The following is a 22,989-nucleotide window of genomic DNA, read 5'->3' on the forward strand; positions in this document are numbered from 1 at the left end:
TGATACTCTCTCCGTAAGGACTAGCCATTGCTGTTCTTTACCCAGAGTGACAGCAGTGGTCTTCTACACAAGGTGAATGCTCACGTTAACAAGGCACTAGTTGTGTCTCTGCCAGGTAGCACTCACTATTCAACTGTAAGGATTACAGTGTGTGTATTTTCTTTTTGATTCAAAAATCAAATCACAATCAATCACCTGTTGCTGTAAGTTGGACTGACAGTAACACTTGCCTGTAATTGCTACGGAAACATCTTCAAGTTCATTTTCCTTCAAGTTTTGTCTTTCAAGTCACAGCACGGCTGTAATTGTTCTCTTCCAAGTGAGATGTGTGAGCCATGAAGGGATGCCAGTCGCTGATGTAAGAGCTGGCACTGACCAGACACTCTGACCTGAATCTTACCAACGGTTTTAAGGTAGCAGAGAGGTTTCTGCAGGTGCTGGTGCTGCAAAATTGAAACAGCATCAATATGGATTTGAATAATGTTCAGAGAAACCTCTTTGCTTAAACTTCTAGCAGTGATTCAATGTCCTTTTCTGCTGGCAGAGGTACCCCTTGTTTGTTTTTGTTTGTTTTTTGTTTCTTTGTTTTTGTTTGTTTGTTTTTGGTTTTGTTTTATTTTGTTTTAATGTATCTGCTAGTAGTACATTGATAGGCTCTATAATGAAACAAAATGATAGAAGAATTGACCCAATACTCAAAACTGATTTAAAAAAAAAAAAAATCTCCTCTAAAAAGGAAATGAAATGACAAGTGTTTGGGTATTCTTCAGCTTTGAGAGTCGTTGAAACCATCCCTTGTTAGCATGCCAAACAGGCAAGAAGAGATGTTGTAAATATTAACCTGTATGGAAGAAGAGGCATCTTGGAATAGGTACATCTCTCATGTATTTGTATGCCTAAATGCTCCCCTGAAGAAGTAATTAGGCACAAAATCACTCTCCTTTCTTTGGCGACTGAGCTGAGGACTAACTTTCTAATGGACAATTCTAGTAATTATTCTGTGAGCAGAAGCAAAGCAGGTATTTTGGAAAGACAGATGCCGCTTTGTCATCGTCCCTGTGTAGTGCTTGTATTTCAGCAAGGTTTTGAGCAAAACTTTGTGGTCTCATTGCAGAAACAGAGCAGGAGACTGTTCGTGACCCACAGACACCACCCTTGAAGTAGATCATATAAAAATTGGGAAGGGGTTCCAAGAAGTGAAGTGGAGTGACACATCTGAAATTAGTACAGCAGAGCCAAAGCAAAATCCTGCCTTTCCAAAAACCCAAATAGCAACTTCTCCAGCAGGCTTCATGTTTTCCCTTTTTCATTTTAATTTTTGGGTCTGCAGCACATGTAACTTCTTTGGAGAGTGGGCTACCTTTGCCCAGAAGCTCTGAGCTTGGACAAGGATGGTGTTCTCTTCAGGGTTTGCCTTTATGGGGGCCCAGAGTGTTGCCCAGTGCCATGCCCTGGATCATACAGAGGTGAGGGAGGTCCTGCAGAGCTTGGGGCTGTGCATGAGAGTGACCACCTCTGGGCTGTAGGATGTCCCAGGCATGCTTCCCCACTTTTCCTGCTTGTGTCCTTGGTCTCCTTCAGAGGCAGAGCTTGCCAAGTGTGGGGAGGCTTTTCTTGGAGTGAGGTGGGATGCTGGGCCTCAAGAGAGAAGAAGAATGATCCCATACTGGCTCCCTTGATGGCCCCCCACCCCTAACAGAAAGTTGGGTTATGTTGTTTTTGTTCCTGCTTCTTTTTGCCTTGCCAAAGAAATCACTGTGACTAACTCCTCATCATATGTGTTTGACAGTGTTTCTGGGATCAGGTCCTTCTCATGAAAACAAAAATAATCCCTGTTGTCTCCCCTCCCAGCTATCCCTTAACATACGTAAGTGCTCAAGTAAGCCAGGAATGTATTTTAATTCAGACCATTATTAATAAGTTCGGGAGCTATGAGTTTTCCCCTTTTCACTCAAAATGAATTATGTTCTGGAGAGAAATATATCCATCTTACAAAGTTTTACTCCAATGGGACACCTCTTAATTAAATTAACCAGTGAAAAGGAAATACTTGTAGTAAGGGTGCAAGATAAATATTTGTACCGTGCACATTCTAATTTATCACAGCCTTTAAAGAGTCCATAAGGTTTGTTTTCCTTCACTGAAATGTGATGCATTCAGATATCAGTCTCATTTATAAAGTAGTGTATGCCACAAGGGATACCCCCTTGTGTGCTAAGGGTGTTGGCCTGCGAATGATATACTGCAGCTGAGAGGTCTGCAAGGTGAAGATGAGTAGCTCTGAAATGAAAACCCTAAATTTAACATTACCCAGAGGCAAACGCAGCCCCGATCTGACTCAAGGGTGGAGGCACGGCTGCACAGCCCTCATGTATTGCCATGTGGGAATGTATGTGGCAGTGGTGCTGCTAATTTTGAGAGAGAAAGGCAAAAGCACCAGCCCTCAAGCATCAATCTGCATTGGTTTGCCTAGGTGGTACCATGATGATGTACAGAGAAACCATGAGCGGGCAAAATATTTAAGTGCAAACATATTTATAAAGCACCTGATAGGTTGCACTGATTTCACAGACAGTCCTTTTTATGCTTGCAATTATGTTCATGATCGAATATGTGATGGGTTACCTTCATTGCTATAGGTAACTTCTATCTCTTTTTGGTTCTAATTTAGCATTTTTTTGGAACAAAAATGCGGTTCTCATACTATGCACATACACGCAGATGTAGAAGATAGGTAAGCCAAATATTAAATGACATGGCTTTATACTATACATTTAATGACATTTTAAAAGGGATTGGTATGCACGTTTCTGCTTCGCAAAACTGGAGGTAATCATTCTGAAGGAACAAAAGCTAACATAAAAACAAAGAAGTACAATTATTCCAAGAAATAGTCTGTAGAGATAAAGACATAGCATTAGAACTGAAATCATACCAATGCGTTTCCCATTGTAGAAAAGCTTTAATTAATTGTGAACTCAGATTGCGGCATTAATTTCACATGCCAAACTATATGATGACTTCTGGGTCGTTAGTGGATGCACTGTATTATGTTTGACTCACAGGAGACTATAGGATCAAAATTTTGAAAACAAAAAATCGAGTTCATGAGGAAAGATTCTGCCAATGCATTTTACCATGTAAAAACTGAATCAACACTTTATTAAAGGAACCAGAACACTTGGAAAATTACATTCAGAATCTTTTAGTTGTGGGCATACTTCGGACCAGTTTGTTGAATAATTTAATGCTTTTATCATGATAACCAGCATGGATGACTGAACTTGTCTGTAGGGGATATATTTTGTCTCTGTAACTATTAATTAAACCTCATATGTGAACATTTTATTCCAGATATTTGAATTATAGGTAGAAATAATTCAAGAATGAATCCAAGAACTACAGACTAACGTGCTGGTCTTCCATACCAGGCAAAGTACTGAGTATTATCTCACAAACTAGAATTGATAGGTATGGATTGATCCCATAAGCATAAGATAGTAGGAGAGAAATGTTGCTTCTGTAGGGGAGTCTTGCTTTGCAAATCTGCTGGCAGCCTTTGCAGAAGTCATTAAGTGCATGACTAAACCAAGGCGTCACCCATTAAGTGGATCCAGCTTTCCAAAAACGGTACTTCACTCACTGGAAAGACAAGCAGTGCAGAGAAAAAGGCCCAATTCCTTTTGCAGAGCTCCTCTAGTCTAGAAAATTGTAAAAATGTAATTTGTATAACCCAGTGCATTCACCAAAGATCTGGAAGAGGGTATAAAGGGTGGGTTAACTGAATTTGTGGATGGTATGGAATTATTCAGAAGAGCTGATATCAAACAGTCACAGGAGCATCTCACACAACTGAGTGGTTGGGAGAAAAGAGATCAGGAGAAATTCAGCACCAGTAAGACCAAAGAGATGAAACAATGAGAAAGGAGCAAAGCTATCAGTGTTTACCCAACAACTGGCTCTTGGCAAGGTACTGTGTTTTAGGAAGAGGTTTGGAATAATGGTAGAAAATTCTCTTAAAATATCATCCTTGGTACTCAGCAATGGAGAAAATAACAACAACAACAACAAAAAAGGCAGATCATAGAATCATAGAATGGTTTGAGTTGGAAGGGACCCTTCAAGACCATCTGGTCCAACTCCCCCACAGTGAACAGGAACACCTACAGTTGCATTAGGTTGCTCAGAGCCCCATCCAGCCTGACCTTGAGCGTCTCCAAGGATGGGATGTCCACCTCTCTGGGCAGGTACTACTGGGAACGTAAGTCATCATAAATCATAAATCCATGATATGCCATGCTTCCCCCCTCCTAATATGGATCCAGGAGAGCCAGAGGTACAGAGATTAGAAAAGAATGATGAGAGCTATGACCAGGCTTGTGCAGGAGTAGTGATGAAACTGAGCATGTAAAAAGGCACAAATGCCATCAGTGGTTTGGGACTGAGGAAAACCTGTTCAGTGTTCCTCATAATACAGAAAGTAAGAGCCTGCCAGGGACATTACCAGTTCTAAACCAAGGGCAAGGAAGTATTGATTTCACGCACAGCATAGCTGCCTTGCGAAGGTCCTTGCCACCGGGAGCTGTGAAGGCCAAAAGGATAGAGAGGCACAAAAGGGGATTAGATGAATTCAGAGAGGATAGGGCCATCGGTGGCTGTTAAACACTGTGGTCCAGCTGCAGCTCCAGCTCAGGAAGTCCTTGAACCACAGAGCTTGGGGTTTTTGGCACAGTGGGAGAGGCCTCCTGGCACCGGTCCTCCTCTGAGCATCTGCTACCGGCCGCTGTCAGAGGCAGGATATAGGGTTGGATGGACCTCTGGGCTGACCTAGGAGAGCTGTTCTCGTGTTTCTCTGTCTTACTGAGAGCTACAGATGTGCTGTGCTGACATCTAAATAAAATAAAATAACTTTAAATAAACTGAATGTTCTACTTGAACTGGAAAAAAAGAAAAAGAAAACAACAGAAGAAAATAAAAATAAAACCAAGATAGTGTTTATACTGGGAAACGTGCATTTTTTTCCTCCTGGATAATTCCTAAACAGCTGTAGGGGTTTTGCTCAGACTCCCCCCAGCTCCAGAGTTCACTTTTAGGTTGAGACAAATGTTATCAGTGCCAAAGAAGACATTTGAAAAAGGCAGTAAATGAGAGAAAGCAGAGTTAAGATGCAAACTGTGTTTTGCTGCAACCTTAACCAGTAATCTCATGATTTACAGTAATTTTGCTAGCATTTGCTTATCTTTAAGGAGAGAATAGTTCTGGTTTAGCGGAAGCTGTGTTCCACCAGGAGAATAAGCAAAAGTCTTACTGAGTAATCAGGATTTCCCAATGTTGTCTCCCAAAGATTTTAGGAAAAAAAAATCTAAAATAAGGCCCTTGATACTGAGGCTGAGAGATTTGCAAGAGCGCATTAGAGCTGGTGCTTAGCATCTCCTTGCAGGGGTCCCCTGCATGCCATAGAACCAAAGGAAATCTGGAATTAATCTTCATGGCAGCACAGGGAAAATTTGCCTTCAGCAAAGATAGGATTGCCCAACACTTCCCATTAGAAGCTGTTGCTTATGCTTTCTCATAACATTGGCAAACTTCAGCTGTTTGGGCTAGAATTGTGCTTATAGGATATCTCCCTCTGGCTTACAAATTTGGGAAAGCATCAAAGCAAGTGGAAACATGAACATAAGAAGACAGTGGAGACAGAAATGGGAACTTGAACTCACTTACCAGCTCGCTCTGTTGAAGGTTGCTAAATCCTTTTGGAGGCGTGGCAGAGCTTTGAAATGTTGCAAAGGAAAGGAGTGTCAAGGAAGTGCTTTTTATTGCTATCACCATAGCAGTAAATATATACGATGCTCTTAAGTCCAGCTGTTAAGCATGTAAGCTCAGAGATTAGCAGAGGATGCTAAAGTGCCAGCAGTACCGGATATCCTCCTATTCTGTGGTGTAGGTACAACCCTAGACAAGGTGTTACTTTGTTTTGGGGAGGGTATTAGAATCACGCAGTCTAGGGTTTTCTTCCCCTCGCAGGTAGGACGAGAGGTAATAGCCTCAAGTTGTGGCAGCTTGGATATTAGGAAACATTTCTTCTCAGAGAGAGCAGTGATGCAGTGGCACAGGCTGCTCAGGGAGGTGGCGGAGTCACCGTCCCTGGAGGTGTTCAAGGGCTGTGTGGATGTGGCACTGAGGAATGTGGGCAGTGGGCATGGTGGGGATGGGCTGGTGATTGGACTAGATGATCCCACTGGTCTTTTCCACTCTTAATGATTCTATCATTCCAATATTCTATGAGGAACTGTTTTCAGAATAACACCAGCAGCAGGACTCCAGGCACTGCCGACTTAGAAAATGCTGGAACAGAGGGCATAGACTTGGCAGGTCTGGACTTCAAGAACAAGACATCCCAGAGGCCTCCTGTCCTCCAGGACGATCAGTCTGGTGCTCCAGCGGTGGCCTCAGAGACAAGACTGTATCTTAGCAGCAGTGGTTAATGAGCTCTGACAGGGGAGTGAGAAATGACTAAGAGTGGTAAGTACCAAAAAGCTGTTGACACACATTCAAGTCCCTGGGAAAGAACATAGGAAATTTGAGTTTCCTGTTCTGCCAAAGGCTCATTTGATGAAAGTACCATAATATACATGTGCAGAAGGTTTGAATGAAGGGTCATTATATGTTCAATTAACTGCATTGCAAGAGCATTAAAGAAAACAATAGGAGAAACCCTTCAACCCATGAGAGGATTTGTAGGATGCCTCAGAAAAATAGATCTTCATGTTAACAGGAGGCCCATCATTCTTGTGGGTTCATTGGAAGAGACTCAAGGCTTTTGCACTCTGTGCATGTGCAGTGTAAAATAGCTTTGTGTTTGCTTGATCATTTTCATTATATTATACAACCTTGAAGAAAGAAAAGCAAGCTTCACATCTGTGATTTATGGCTTGTTATTTACTTGCCATATCCGGGTGTGAGACCTGGTCCAAGAAACAAAGAGTCTGCGAGCCCAGAACAAAAGCTACACGCTTAAGGACTAAATATATTTTTCTTGGAGCTCTGTGACCACTAGTTCTGCTTGGAAAGCTGACCGCCTGCTCACCCTTTGAGGGTTTCCAGGCTCGTGTACTTCCACACTGGAGTCTCTCTCCAAATCTTTCTCTCTTTCAACGGTCTTCACACTTGGCTCAGAGCAAACCCCCCATCCCCAGCACTCCTTGCGCAGGAGATTCCTGCACCCTGAGGCTGTGTCTAGAAAACCCCTCTTTAATAAATTAACACGGGGCAATGGGATGTGGGAGCATCTGGCGCTCCCAGTTCTGATTTATTTCTGCAGCAACACACGAAACATTGGGTGATAAATTATTCAAAATCAATGGCCCCCCGGAGAATGGGGCCATGATGAATAGCGAGCAGTTGGCATCCCACATAACAGTGTGTCTTGAAGGGCTACCTAGGGAGACAGTGAGGGGAAAGAAAAGGCCAAAGCCTTTGAAGGATACAGCTGTTTGGAATGTCTTCCTTTCAATAGGAAAGCGTGTTGACACTTAATGCCTTATTTCAGCAGTGGGAAATGGGATTAGTGGCTAGCTGGCAATAAATAGCAACACTAAACTCACGTTCACCTGTAGCCTGGTCTGACACGGGATGACAGTGAGGCATAATATTGGTTTCCTCTAAATGATTTATTTTTTCAGGACACCGGGGGCTCCCCTAAAACATACAGCTGATACCAGGACTGTCTTTTCTCATTTCCAAGGCAGGGAAATTCTCAATTGGTCCCTCACCTGTAAAGAAGCTACAATGCTTGGCTACTATGAAATAGGAAATATGTTGGAGACAGTGTTCAAGGGTACTGGAATAAAGGCTACGTAGCATATACACTTTTCAGTTCCCTTGATTGTGTAGGACTTTCACTCTACATGGAAAAACCACTGGGAAAAAACCTTACTGTAGTGACCCCAGAGCTTGCGGCTGTGGGGAAAAATCTCCATGCACTGGGATGTGGTGAGCGGGGTCGGGGCAGGGGCTGCTCTTGGAGCAGCTGTCAGAAAAACTTCTGCCTGCAGATTGGATTGTTACAACAGCCTTTTCCAGACCTGTACTTACGGTGAACTTCGCTACATTCTCTGAAGTAATACGTGCCTTCAGTCTCCATTCATGAGTGGTAGAGTTTCAATGTGATGAAAACTTGGATCCGGAACGAGAGCAAGGGAGGACAGTGCTCAGGCCCTGACTGCTTCATGCCTGTGGGACTTCCACGCAGGAGGGCTGGGCTGCCAATGCAGATACCTGTGAACGGACACCTAGAACATCTTTGTGCAAATGCCTTGAAAATCTTGAACTGGTTCTGCAGCCTGCTGTGCTTTTTGAATGATATGACTATTTGTCTGTATTGCAGCTGGCAGCCAGTGCCTATCCCACAGTATTACATGGGAGCACAGACATTTGCATAGATTGTATCCATCACTGAGCAGCAGCTTCACTTTGAGAGGCTCCAGATTCCCATTTCAGTTGCCACAGAAGCCATCAAAAGCTGCATCTTCCTGATTGCTCCTGTTTCAGGCAGCTGTGCTTACAGGAACAAGTTTGAGGGAGGTGTTCATGTGGGTATTTAGCTCAAAGAGAGAAAAATCAGCATGACATTTTCACTTATGTTTTCTCTTGCTTGCATCTGCTTCCATCTTCTCGCATAGTGGGTATTTGTATTTATTTGTTATAATTCATGAGTAGGGGAATTCCTCACTGGTTGTGGTTATTTCTGTTTTGTATTTGGCTGAACTACATATTTTGGAAGTCCCTGCAAATTGCTGGAAAGATAATTCCCATAAACCGCTACAAGTTAGTCTAAACAGAGAGGCAGAAACACCAGTGTAACGTGTAATTGCTTGCTGGAAACCTTCACAACCTTCATGTGAGTTTTTGTTGCAACTGTCAATTGCTCAATGGGCCATTCTAGCTGTTTGTTTTAAAGCAGCATAGACAGTTGCAAAACTGCAGGTGTGGAGTGGGCCTGGTGCCCAAACGGATGGGGTGGTCACGTAGGCCTGCACCATGCTGATGTCGGAGCCAATGGGCATGGCATGGAGCTGCAAGCACACGGGTTCTGCTGCTGCTCTGGGGAAGGAAAGAGACCAAGGTCTAAGGCACGAGTGTCCAACCTTTGGCTTGCCTGGGCCACGCTGAATGAAGGGAAATTGTCTTGGAATGCATATGAAATATATAATGTAGCTAATGTGTATAAGTGACTCTAGGGCTGTGTATAAACTATATAATGTAGTTATTGTGTTTAAGTAACAATACTTATTTTAAAATATTTTTTATTGAAACAAAAAGAAAAAAGAGCAACAAAAGCGTAAAACTAGTGGGATATGTGATCTTTTTTTTTTTGTTAAATAAATGCATAAATAGCTGGTTCAGTGGCAATAGCTGCAATTCTCAATGAGCTCTCAAGGTGTTCATCAGAGATCCTTGATGAAATTTCACTCTTCCTGTGCTTCATCCTTGAAAACAGTTGTTCACAAATGTGCGTACTGCCAAAAAGTGGTGACTTGAGGAGGGCATGACTATGAAGTGAGTATTCCTCTTTGGTAAGAAAGGGCTCGTGAAAGTCTGGTAAAGAAACACGATTGAAGGTTTCTTTGAGTTCAATGTCTGATTGCATCTTGATACATTTCATTTGAAAATTCACAGGTAATAAATGTAGATCACTCCAAAAGTAACGCCTTCCATTTGTTTCCATGAAACAACACTGGACACAGAAAACACAAAAATGCTACTTGATAGAGCACATTCTGTTCTACAAAACACTGTTTTTCAATGCAATCATTACCATTAGCTGCACATTTTCACTAGTGATGAACAAGAGCCTTCATGCTCTGCTAATAAACATCTACACCGGCAGAGATGCCCCACTGTTGCTATCACCACTGCTGAAATACACCATGCACCACCTCACTGTGCTCACATCCACTGCTTGGTCCCTATCAACATTCAGCAAGTGTCGATGAATGTCAATGGGTGCCATTTTTTTTGTGTGAAGGAATTCAGTGATGGCTTTGTTTCATACACACTTCCGTGTCAGACACCACTGTGTCAGACTGCCCCTCTGCTGCCATCTGTCACATGGCAACAAAATGGAATGGGATACTTCTGGGAAGGTTCAACCTCTACTGGCATACCACCAACATCCGCCTCTGATGTCATGTGCCAACATAATAAAACAAGAGGCATTATTTCAGAACCACAGTTGTATTTATGTCTGAAAATGGAGTCATAAATATACAAAAATATTTGATGATTTTTTTGGCAATCTTGAAACCTATTCTCAAATTCCTGTATCAAAATGGAGAGCACAGCGTCATGAAATTATTTGCTGTACCTTGAACTTGCCATAATTCAAATTTCATTTTGAATAGTGTTATGGTTTGAAACATGAAACAGATCAGTTGATTTTCACCTTGACAATGCATGCTTAACTCATTTAAATTAGTGGTCAAATCCACCAAAAATGCTAAATCTCTGGGCCATTTTTTATCTCCAAGTTCTGGCACAAATTTTCCTTTTGATTCCATAAATCACTTGATGGCTTCATTTCATTTCAGAAATCACAGAATCTTTTTAACATTTTACTCCAACTTAGCCACCTCACATAGGAAAAATAAATGACGACCTCATAGTCAGTATCCACACTTCTAAGGAACTCATGGAACTGGTTATGATTCAATCCCTTGGACTTCAAGAAGTTCACAGCTTTGATGACATTTTACATGACTTTATTAATTTTTAAAGCTTTCGTGTGTAAATTTTCTTCATGTGTGATTCAGTGATGTTTAATCAAATGTGAGTTGCTAGCTGCAATTAAATCATCTACTAATTTTATAAGTCCTCCCCCTCCCCCCCCCCCCCCCCTTTTTTTTTTACCCAAACATCACTGGAGCATGATCAGTAGCTATAACAGATACATTAACAAAGGTTAAAGAAAACTAATGTAATTTTTACTGCTTCATACAAATCAAGATATTTACTTGCATCTTTTAATGGCACCAAAGAAGCAATTTCTTCAATGTCATTGTATTTGTTATCAATACTGCATAAACTTTGATATTAGCAGTTTTATACTCAAAATTTCTTTCAATATATTTTTCTGTTCCTCCAGTTCACCTGGCTACAGTCTGATTTTAGAAAAAAATCATGTGAATGAGCTTATTACAATCATTTCCACCCTTTCCACCCTTATGTTATATCTGTGACTCCAAACAAAATACTGAGTTATTTCATCTCTTTCCTGGCAGGGTCAGTTTAACGTATCAAAACCATCTTGACTTACATCTGCTTTGCAGATCATTGCTGACATACTTTAAAAATTGTTATATGTCTATGATGACGCCTTCCTCCCCTCCCCCAGTGCTCCAGTAATGTCAGGATTTATTGAAACTGAAGGTCCAGTTGTGACCTTGGCTCTCACTCGCTAAATCCCAATCTCTGGGGTCTGTAAATCTTTGTGTGCTGCTCAATTTATAGAAGTGAACATCTGCTTATCATACAATATTTAAGTTGCAGGTGTATTCTACTACTAAAATAAACACACAAGTTCACAGTTGCCTATGCTATGGGACGTTAGACAGATGTTGAAGAGATTGCAATTGTTTCGTCTGTTGGGAGCACGCATTGTACTGAGCTGCTGGGTGGCTCTCAGAGCTCCACGTTACTGAGAAATGAAGACTACATTGGGTTTACCCCAAAATCTCAGCCCAATCACCTTACCAGAGTGGTGTATGGCTGAGATGTATCCAAATTATATAAGGAAAAATCCTTATCTTCATGCCTCTGCTGTGTCTGGTTGAGAAAGTGTCAGCCCATGTAAGGGTTGTTAGCTTTCTGTACAGCCTGGGAATGTGAGAGAACCATGACTCTGTTTCTTTACTCACACAATAAATAACATGGTGCACAAGAGATCTCCATCTCAGAGCATGCGTGAAGAGGGAGAGACCCACAAACACCGGATTATGATGAGAAACATCCTTCTCCACGGTAAAATTGAAGCATTACTGATCAAAAATCATGAGAAAGAGGAAATAAAAAGACAAGCTGCTGTTTAAAGCAAGGAGGAAGGAAAAGATGACCAAGCAAATATAATCAGAGCCAGTGATGCGTAAGTTGGGAAAAAGAAGGGAAGCACTAAGAGAAGATGACTCAGTGTAACCCAGAGACAATCAGAACAAAGGAATTTTGAGAATATTTCTGGAGGCAGCCTGGGGACACAGTAGTTTCATAACAATGAAGGAGGAGAAAACACAGATGACTAAAATTACTGAAAACTTCCATACTTCAGAAGGAAAAAGTCAAGCTTTAAATACTGCTCGTATTTTAAGCCTGTCTCTGTCTCACAGCAAATCTCCTGGGTCCAATAGAGCATCCCACCAAGGTCCTAACTCCCTGTAGGGACCTCCTTACCCTCTGGGATAGAAATGTAGCCACCAGGCCAACAGCAATCTATGGTGTGCCTAGAATGTGAATCTCACCTCCTGGGATGCCCATCCTGCTGTCCTGTGGAGACGAAGGAGGATGATAAAGCCATCCAGGACAGTGGGATTACTTCATCCCAACTCCTCTGCTTTCCCTGGAGCTCAGAGCCAGTCAATGCATGCAAGAAGTACCATTCAAAACAGTATCTATAGATTAACCAAGTTCTGAGCTGTAGGAGCATGCACAGAAGCTGCAGAGGCATTTCTGGTTGTCCTCTTTCCCTACAGCTGGCAGGGTTTGAGCCTTTCTCTCTACCTCACCCAGGAAATTCCTTGTAAAGGTCTTTGATTCAGTACCAGCTGAAGTGTCAACTGCAAACAGGTCTCAGAAGTGCCTTTGAACATGATCCACTTTAATATGCACTTACACTCCTTTTTGGGATAAAAGCTTCTCTTTTGGGCAAGAAGCCCATTTCCCCCGCTGGATTGTAGGACTTTGATCTCACAGCAAGTGGCATATGATATCACTGAAGCTCCTTTGCACAACACTGCACTAAACAAATGAATTCACTGAGTGGAAGTGTTGAACATGGCAGGAAGATGTGCAACAGTGCAAACTGTATTCCACTTCCGTTTTATTCCTGAACTTCTATGTGGAAGTCAAAGCTCTGCAGCTAAGACCCCCATCAACCTGTTGCACACATTTTGGAAATTGCCCTGCTTAGTTTAGTAAGTGGCCCATGAAGAAGGGCACCTAGATAGTATAATAAAGCACTTGGAGAAAAAATGATCATGAAATCTTTTAGCTCTACTCCTATCAAAACATCTAGTAATATATTTCAAGAAGACCTTCCATAATTGTTTTCTTCTCCCTCCAGGCTAGGCTAAGCCCAGCCATAATTTAGCATGAGGCATGAATATCTTCACTTATTTTAACCATAAAAGAAGAAAATTGGGAATTTGTTTAGACTGCCAGGAATCTGGAATTTGTTGATGAATGGACATTTGGCTGAACATAGTGAATTCCCAGCTAATTGAAAGCAGATAACGAAAGTAATGCATTTACCTTGAAAAACATAATTTTCTTAATAAATAATTGAAATAGTAATCCTCTGACAGATGAAATAAGAAGAACATACTAAATAAATTCAGTATTAATTCTTGTCCTATATATTAGTGTACTTAACAGTCATACCTCAAGGGGAGATTAAAAACTATAAATCTTTTTTTTTTTTTTTTTTTTGTTTTGTTTTGTTTTCAGCATGATCCCTGAGATTGCTTTGGTCTGGAAAGTACAGGGGCCATCCTGCTAAAGGGATTGTGGTTTCAGCCATCATCAGCCCATGTTTCTATCTCCAGGGATATGGAAAGGAATGCAGAAGGCAGGGAAGAAACCAATCTCTGGAATGCATATGTGGTAGTTCATGTGATGACAAACAACTGAGTCAGCATCGTCTTAGGTGTTCACCCTTCTCATCTCCTTCCTCCTCATGAAGGTGGGCCAGTGGACCTGTTTCACAGTGAAGTGGTGGTTTGCTGTAGCTAGGTATTACACATAAGTCAAGGGGCAATGATTTTCAGCTAAAGAGAGGTAACATGAAAAAAACATTGGCACAAAACACTTGCAGATGATCTGAGCACACCCTCCATTTTAAGTAAAATTAGCAATCAATCCAAACAAAAGCATATGGGTCCAACTATCCCAGTCTGGGTAGGGCTATGACTTGGAAACCGTTCCAGATCTGGAAGCAGGTTCCTCCCCTCTTTGGACATCAAGTCAAAATTAAACTGCCTATCTGAACTCCAACAAAATGTAGAGTTTTCAAAATGCAAAGGTAGATTTTTTTAAGGCTTTAACTTGGCGGTAATAATATGTTGTTGGATTGTGATTTGAGTGGAACAGAATGTTCACAAAGAGGCATGAATTGTGACAATTTTAACTGAAAAATTTGGCCATATTAACTGGAAATGTTATTAATTTAGGTTAAGTTTGTAATTGCTTTTGAATGAATTTGCAGCAAGTTGTGTTTTTTGGCAAGAGCCATGGAAAGATTGGTTGTTTCACACATTTTTGATGGGAAAAGGGAGTAAAACATGGTGATTTTGCTTAAATTTTGATTTAAATCTTTGGAAGTGGTCAAACTGATGGCTGCAAGGCCATGTGAACTAATGGAACAGGTCCTGCAAATAGAAAATTTCCCACTGAGCATACCAAAGCTGCAGACAGAAGTACATCAGATCTGCTTGGCAGCTGATAAACAACAAGAGATGTATTCAGCTTCTTTGTAAAATCAGTTTGCAGGAAATTCTGCAATGCAACAAGAGGTACAAAGCAGTATGAAGAAAACGGATAAATAATTTTGAACCTCTTGTTTCCTTAATATTAAGTGTACGGCTATTTGAAGATCTAAAAAAGTCCTATACTCCCAGGACACAGTTAAAAGAACAGAGAAGCTTTAGAGTGACTAAAAATGGTGACTGGACTAGTCAAGCTGTCTTTTTTTGTGTATTTGTAAGAGCATGTAGCTAGTAAAAATAAACAGTAACTTTGGGAATGTTTGAATGCTCTATTGTGTAGAAGTTTTCCCAGGGGTCTCAATGATAAGATGGTCTCCTGGACAAGAGACTCACTCAAAGCATATAATATCACTGTTCACCCCTTTTCTCAGATTTTTAAGGTTAGAATATACCTGAGAGTCTTCTTGACAGATCTTCACAGTAAAACTGCAAATGAGACTACCTGGCTTTCTTCCTGATTAAAATTTCCTTCTTTCAGTGTTTTATAGATCTTTCCTCCCTTCCTCCATCCCTCCCTCCATTCTTTCATTCTTTCCTTCCTTCCTCCCTCCATTCTTTCCTTCCTCCCTCCATTCTTTCCTTCTTTCCTTCCTCCCTCCATTCTTTCCTTCTTTCCTTCCTCCCTCCCTTCCTTTCTGTTTAGTCACTGAAAGGTGTGAGGAGCTCAGATTCGGCTGACTTTCTATAAGGATCTGAAAGTCTCTTTGAAAATCACTCATCTCCTTACTTGTTTTATCTCACCTCCTTTGCTGTGCCTTATTTGTGCTGTGTCACAGTTACAGAGCAAACTGGTCTGATCTCTCAGATTAGCTGTTGCATCTTCACCATTCACCAGCCCCATCCACAGTGAATGGTTGTTAAAGACAAAAGGGTCAAGAACACTAGTCACAAGATTGGCAGGTTCCCCACAGTTAGTCTTATTTGAGGACATTTCTGTTGGTAAAATAGACCTGAATTCAATTCTGAATAACTGACTTTTTAAAAATGGATTTGAGATGACTAAAATTCACAAACTTTAGATCAATAGTATTCTTTACACCAGCATTATTACCTTTACCGACTAAACTTGTATGTGCTCCAACATTGTAAAATTATTTGGACAGGGTCTATTTAAATAAGTTCAATTTCAGTTTAATTTTGTTGTTCCCCATTAATTCTTAACAGTGTCACCAAATAATAAATCTATCGTTTTGTTCCGATTAATGTCAGGCTGACAGGCTATTTATTCATGTCATGCTAGTTACTCTCTGCTGGCACAACAGTATCTCTCCTTCACATCTCTAACATCACTGGTGTTCCAAGACTTATTCAAAATCAGAAGCAGGTGTTCAATGAACAATTTTGCCTGTTGGACACAAGTTATCCAGGAAATTCCAATTAAAAACTTCTAACTTTAGAAATTCTTGCTATAGAATCATAGAATCTTTTGAGTTGGAGGGGACTTTAAAAGGTCAAATATTCCAACTCCCCTGCAACGAACAAGGACACCTACAGCAAGATCAGGTTGCTCAGAGCCTCATCCAGCCTGACCTTGCATGTCTCCAGGGATGGAGTATCCATCATCTCTTCGGGCACAACCTGTGCCAGTGCCTCACCACTCCTATTATAACTTCTTCCTTATATCCAGTCTAAATATCCCTTCTTTTAGTTTGAAACTATTTCCCCTTGTTCCACCACAGCAAATCATGCTGAAGAGTCTCTCCCCTTCTTTCTTACAGGCCTCCTTTAGAAGTTGAAAGGTTGCTCTCAGGTCTCCCAGAGCCTTCTCTTCTCCAGAATGAACAGCCCCAGATCTCTCAACCTGATCTCACAGGGGAGGTGTTTCATCCCTTGGATCATTTTTATGGCCCTCCTCTGGACGTGCTCCAATAGGTTCACATCTCTCCTGTACTGAGGACTCCCTGTCTGGATGCAATATTCCAGGTGAGCTCTCACCAGTGCAGAGCAGAGGGGCAGCATCACCTCTCTCTCCCTGCTGGCCATGCTTCTTTGGATGCAGCCCAGGTCAAGGTTGGCTTTCTGGGCTGTAAGGGCACATTGCTGGTTCATGTCCATCTTGCCATCCACCTCTATCCCCAAGTTCTTTTTGTCGGGGCTGTGCCCCATCCTTTCATCCCCCAGCTTCTATTGGTAGAAGGGGTTGCCTCAATACAGGTGCAAGACCCTGCACTTGGATACATTGAACCCGATGAGGTTCACCTGGGCCCACTGCTGGAGCCTGTCTAAGTGTCTCTGGATGACATCCTGTCACTTGGATGTGTCAGCTGCACCACTCAGCTTGGCATCATCTGCAAACTTGCTAAGAGTGCACTTTATCCTACTGTCAATGTCATTGATGAAGATATTAAAGAGCACTGGTCCCAGTACTGACCCCTGGGGGGCACCACTTGCCACCAATCTCCATCTGGGACATTGAGCCATCGACCGCCATTCTCTGCATACAATCTCACAACCATTTCCTCATCCATCAAATAGTCTACCTATTAAATCTGTATATTTCCAATTTGGAGAGAAGAATACCATGGGGGGCCGTGTCAAAGGCCTAATAAAGTCCAGATAGATGACATCAGTGACTCTTCCCTGACACAGCTACACCAGCATAAAAAGCGACGGTCAGGCAGGAACTGCCCCTGGTGAAGCTATGCTTGTTATCCCGTACCACCTCCATCTCTTCAGTGTGCCTTAGTACAGATTCCAGGAGGATCTGCTCCATGATCTTTCCCAGCACAGAGGTGACATGTAGAGGTTATAAAAGAAAGGGTTGTTTTTCTTTCATAAGATGCCACGCATTATTAGAGATATGATTTAGCAGAGGGCTGTTAGAGTTAGGGTACTAGGATTGGGCTGCGGTTGGACTTGATGATCTTTGAGGTCCTTTCCAACCTGAGTAATTCTATGATTCTATGATTATCTGGATTTTTCCTAAATATAAGTGCAAAACATTTACTTGACTTTTCTACTTCTTACAGATTATGATTGGCAGTCTTATCGTGTCCATTTACTATCTATGTGGTACCTTTATGATGATCTCATACTTTTAAAACTCCTGCTGACTATAGATTTCTACTTGCTTACCATACAACTACAATTTACAGCCTGTAATTCTTACTCATTAACAGCAATTTACTCTTTTTCAAGTAATTACTTATTTGGATGAAAGTGTTTAGTATGGGATCACTTTTTACATTAGAGGATTGACCCCAGAGAGAGCCTGTATGAGTAGCCAGCAATGTCCTAAAGTCTGACCAAACTCAGAACTTATGTGATATAAAGAGTCACTTGGTGGTGAAAAACATTCCTCAGAAACCAGGATTCATTAATCCTGCTTAGCACTGATTTTTTGCCATAAGCAGTTGTCAATCATTTACATTTGCGTGTTTGAGTTCTTCCTTCTGATATTTTCAGCTTTCTGAAGCCAGACTTTTCAAAACACCCAGTCCTGGCTGGGGATACATGATGATGATCCCAATAAACATTATCCAGCTGTGATGGCTAATATCTGCACAGCTACTGCTTTGCACTGTCTAACCAGCTGGTAACATGTAGATAAAAATATCTAGTAGATATTACATTACACACCAGATGTTATGCACTGCATGTTATACATTGCATTCACTGAAGCTATGCTGTGTCTTCTGTGTGTCTGGATAATCCATAAATGTGTTGGTAGATGCACTGGGAAGTAGATGCACTGCACATGCTGCAGCACCCATGACACACAGTTTTTTGTCCCTAGACCTCTTAACGCAGTGAATTAAATTCAGTCTTCCTGTTGCCTTTAGTGTTGATTGTGCTAATCTCAGACACCATTCCCAAGGACGCTAATTCATAACAATATGAGAACATTCACTCCTGAGTTACTAATAACTTTGAAGCAGGACAAAACAATTTTCACAAGCAGTGCATGTCCTTAGTTTTTGCTCAGTTTATCCTCCTGAAATACACAGTAATGATTGATTTAAACATTCCAGCCATGGGAGTCTTCCCAGCAGATTTCAGTGGCAACAATCAAGACAAGTTTGTTTCTAAAGCAAAAAATTGTTCCCAATTCAATACATAAGCAATTACACAATTTCTTCTCTTAGTATTTAAGCACTCTTTTCCTGAACTTTCTGATTTTATGCTAAAGAAGATGTCAGACCTTCTCTTGCTTGTCACGCCTTTGCTCCAGCATGTCAGGAGGGTTGGAGAGCAAAGCCAGCTGAACCACAGTCTAATGATAGCTGCTCTTGGCATTGCAAATGGCCAGTTGTAATTTTGCTTATGAAATAAAATTTCTAGCTGTTTCTCACATAGCACAAGAGACAGCCTGTCTCAGTGCAAATTGAATTATTATAATGAAGCAATCCTCCTTTTCCTGCCAATCTACCCATACCCTGATGAGGTTGTGCCAAGTGATAAATACAGACAATGGCATTGAAACTGAGATATTGACTGGCTCCTTCCATAAAGTCCCCTCAGGTCTTTATAGAGGCATGGAAAGAGAGTCTAGGTTGGGCAAATGTTCTGTGATTATTAGGATGAGGATAATGTAGTAAAATATGAGCTCATTCTTCTTTTGAATGTCTAAATGATTCACTACTTTTATTAGGATAGTCTGGCTGGTTGTCGTATTGATTTAATGGAAATGTGTCACTTCTTCAGCTTTCCATCTTTATTTTCTCCTTGATATTTGGTTTTGGTTGAAAAAACACAGAAATAATAAATTAACTAGAAACAAAATGATCATCTAATAACGGAGGCTGATTTGGACTTTTGTATGTGTTTATTGGGTAACTGTGAAGCAAAACCAAGAGATATTTGGGTCTTATGGCTTGCTCAAGTTGAGGACTACCTGAAGCAAGTCGTCACCAAAGGCTCTCATAAACCCAGGGCAGTATTAATCTCACCTGTCTTAAACTAGCTAGGATGCAAGTCTGCAAAATTGATATGTATGCAGACTACTTTTATCAGTGGAGAAGAGCAGGTTTGTCTTAGGCCTCTGTCTTAACTTCCTAAATTTGGTATTTAAATAATCCAGACTGGCTGTGCCTTGCTAGCATCATCTTTTTTTTCTTGACTATAAAGGGAGTTGAGATGACCAGCTCAGACTGGGACAGCTCACAAAGGCTGGAAGAAATTAATCCCAGTCTGAGTTTATCACTCCCATACCAGGACAGTAGAACAGGCTGTGTCCATTTGATTTATCCATGATGCACTAACATTATCCCATTGATTGCCAGGATACTACTGAGGGAGAGGCTGTTGATGTAGTCTACCTAGACTTCAGAAAGGCCTTTGACACTGTCTCCCACAGTATTCTCCTGCAGAAGCTGGCAGTCCATAGCTTGGACAGATACACTCTTGGCTGGGTAAGGAACTGGCTGGAGGGCCGGGCCCAGAGAGTGGTGGTAAATGGAGTTAAATCCAGCTGGCAACCGGTCATGAGTGGTGTTCCCCAGGGGTCGGTGCTGGGGCCTGTCCTGTTTAATATCTTTATTGATGACCCAGATGAGGGCATTGAGTGCACCCTCAGAAAGTTTGCAGATGACACCAAGCTGGCTGGAAGTGTTGATCTGCCTGAGGGTAGCAAGGCCCTACAGAGGGATCTGGATAGGCTGGATAGCTGGGCTGAAGCCAATGAGGTGGGATTCAACAAGACCAAATGCCAGGTCCTGCACTTTGGCCACAATAACCCCAGGCAACGCTACAGGCTTGGGGCGGAGTGGCTGGAAGCCTGTGTAGAGGAAATGGACCTGGGGGTGTTGATTGACGCTAGACTGAACATGAGCCAGCAGTGTGCCCAGGTGGCCAAGAAGGCCAATGGCATCCTGGCTTGTATCAGAAATAGTGTGGCCAGCAGGAACAGGGAAGTAATTGTCCCCCTGTACTCAGCACTGGTGAGGCCGCACCTCGAGTACTGTGTCCAGTTTTGGGCCCCTCACTGTAAGAAAGACATCGAGGCCCTGGAGTGTGTCCAGAGAAGGGCAACAAAGCTGGTGAAGGGTCTGGAGCACAGGCCTTATGAGGAGTGGCTGAAAGAGCTGGGATTGTTTAGTCTAGAGAAGAGGAGGCTCAGGGGAGACCTTATTGCTCTCTATAACTACCTGAAGGGAGGTTGTAGTGAGCTGGGGGTCAGCCTCTTCTCTCGTGTGACTAGTGATAGGACTAGAGGGAATGGCTTCAAGCTGCACCAGGGAAGGTTCAGGCTGGACGTTAGGAAGTACTACTTCTCTGAAAGGGTGGTCAGGCACTGGAATGGGCTGCCCAGAGAGGTGGTGGAGTCACTGAGCCTGGTGGTGTTCAAAGAGCGTTTGGATGTTGTGTTGAGGGACATGGTTTAGTGAGAACCCTTAGTGAAGGGCGAATGGTTGGACTGGATGATCCTGTGGGTCTTTTCCAACCTTAGCGATGCTATGATTCTATGATTCTATACTCTAAGTCCTTTATAAGTGTATCATCTGTCCTTTTCATTATTATTATTTTTTTAATAGTATTTGGATTCTCATTTGGGGTAACCGTTTTCACATAATCCCTATATCCTTGAAGAAATCTTTAGCCACTATTAGCTTAGTGAAGGGCTTGTATAAGCAAGAGGATATTGATAAGCAGATCAACAGAAGGCCAGGAGGACACAAGAGACTCCAAAAAGGAACTTGGGCATTGCTTAATGAAACTTAAGTCTGCCATTGGAGAAATGCCTGCTTGTAGAAGATGCTGGGTGGACAACTGAGCCACAGCACTAGAAATCCAATTAATCCACAGTCTGTCTTGACTTGTACCTGTGAGATCAGAGCTTGAGATGACAAATGGGGCTGGGTGGTACTTTTCCCACAGTCTCTTCATAGTGCCAGTTTATTTTGTCAGAAGACTGATAGTAAATGTTGGAAGATGCTGGTGGGTAGATGGTTAAATAAAAGACTACCTAAACACCATTGAGCTTCTTTGACCCTCTACAATCTTTATCTTTTATAAACTGCATTTACTCATTCTCATCAGCATCAAACTCAGTGAGCAGCACTGTTTCACTCAACAAGACTGCCCCAGGAATGAAGTCCTACCCATACTGTGTGAAACTGGCAGAATGCAGATCCATAATTTTTCCCTGAATGTGCAGTAATTTGATCCATTTATTTAGACTTCTGATTTGAGAGAAAACAATACAATTCTTGCAGTACTTCTCTTACCACTGTTCTGCCAGATTGGAATGCTCTTTGGCCATTTGGGAAGACATTATATTTGCAAATCCATTTATTACTTTGACTTTGACTTTGGCATTCTCATTAGAGCCCTGGCTGCAAATCTGAACTATTATCCTAGCTCAGTTTACCTTCTTGTAAACTTTGCTGATATGTGAAGGGTTGGATGGGTACTGAGTAAAGCATATTGTCCTATTAAAACACATTTAAAGAGTCTTGTAAACCCTGGAGATTAACCCTAATGTTTATGAAGAGTTATAGATGCTAATTCTTGCATACTTGCCATTCCAGAGCATGGCCTGGTAGCAAACATTCTTTCTACCCCACAGCATTTACGTCAATGGGATTTGTCCATGATCTGATTCCTTAGGACAGAGAAATTAAATGGTGGGAAAGTGAGGAACATGGTCATTTACCATCCTGGACTATATTAGCTGGTCATAAAACCCTGTAGATAATACAGGAGACCTCGAACTCAGAAATGGAAGAACTTTCCCTTGAGGACAGTTTTGGTTAAAAGCTTACTGATGAGAGGTTATCTTATTCAGGTGGAAGAAGAATTTTCTCTTTCAGTTTTCGTTAATGCCTCTGTGATAGGGCACATCTGTGTGTGTTCTCTTTGTCCTGCAATCACAATGAATGTTGGCAGCCTCCCCACAGACCTTCATCTTTCTCATAAATTGTGAGGTTGATGTTCAGCACCCATTAGTTTCTTGTCTGGGGTTAGTTGATTTTTAAATGTCCAAAGACTTCCGTCTGGTGGTAAATAGTGAAGAAAAATGTGATAAACTCATCTGTTTACTGTATATGAATGCATCTGTAGGAAAACATGTTTTCATACAAATATGTATATATATTGGTTCTGTGCATTTGTGCGTGGGATTGCATGTGTGTATATGTGCACACACAGTTTGGTGCATGTTTATTTGGGCAAAGTAAATCTGAGCAAATTCAATCTACTCAAGCTGACATCTAACTACACCACTGTATTTCTTGATATCTTAGACAAATAACTTCGTAGATGTCCATAAAGCCAATCCTGCCAACTTCTGGGTGAAATG

The sequence above is a fragment of the Gallus gallus genome, chromosome 1 (assembly GCF_016699485.2).
Source record: "Gallus gallus isolate bGalGal1 chromosome 1, bGalGal1.mat.broiler.GRCg7b, whole genome shotgun sequence".
NCBI lineage: Eukaryota > Metazoa > Chordata > Aves > Galliformes > Phasianidae > Gallus > Gallus gallus.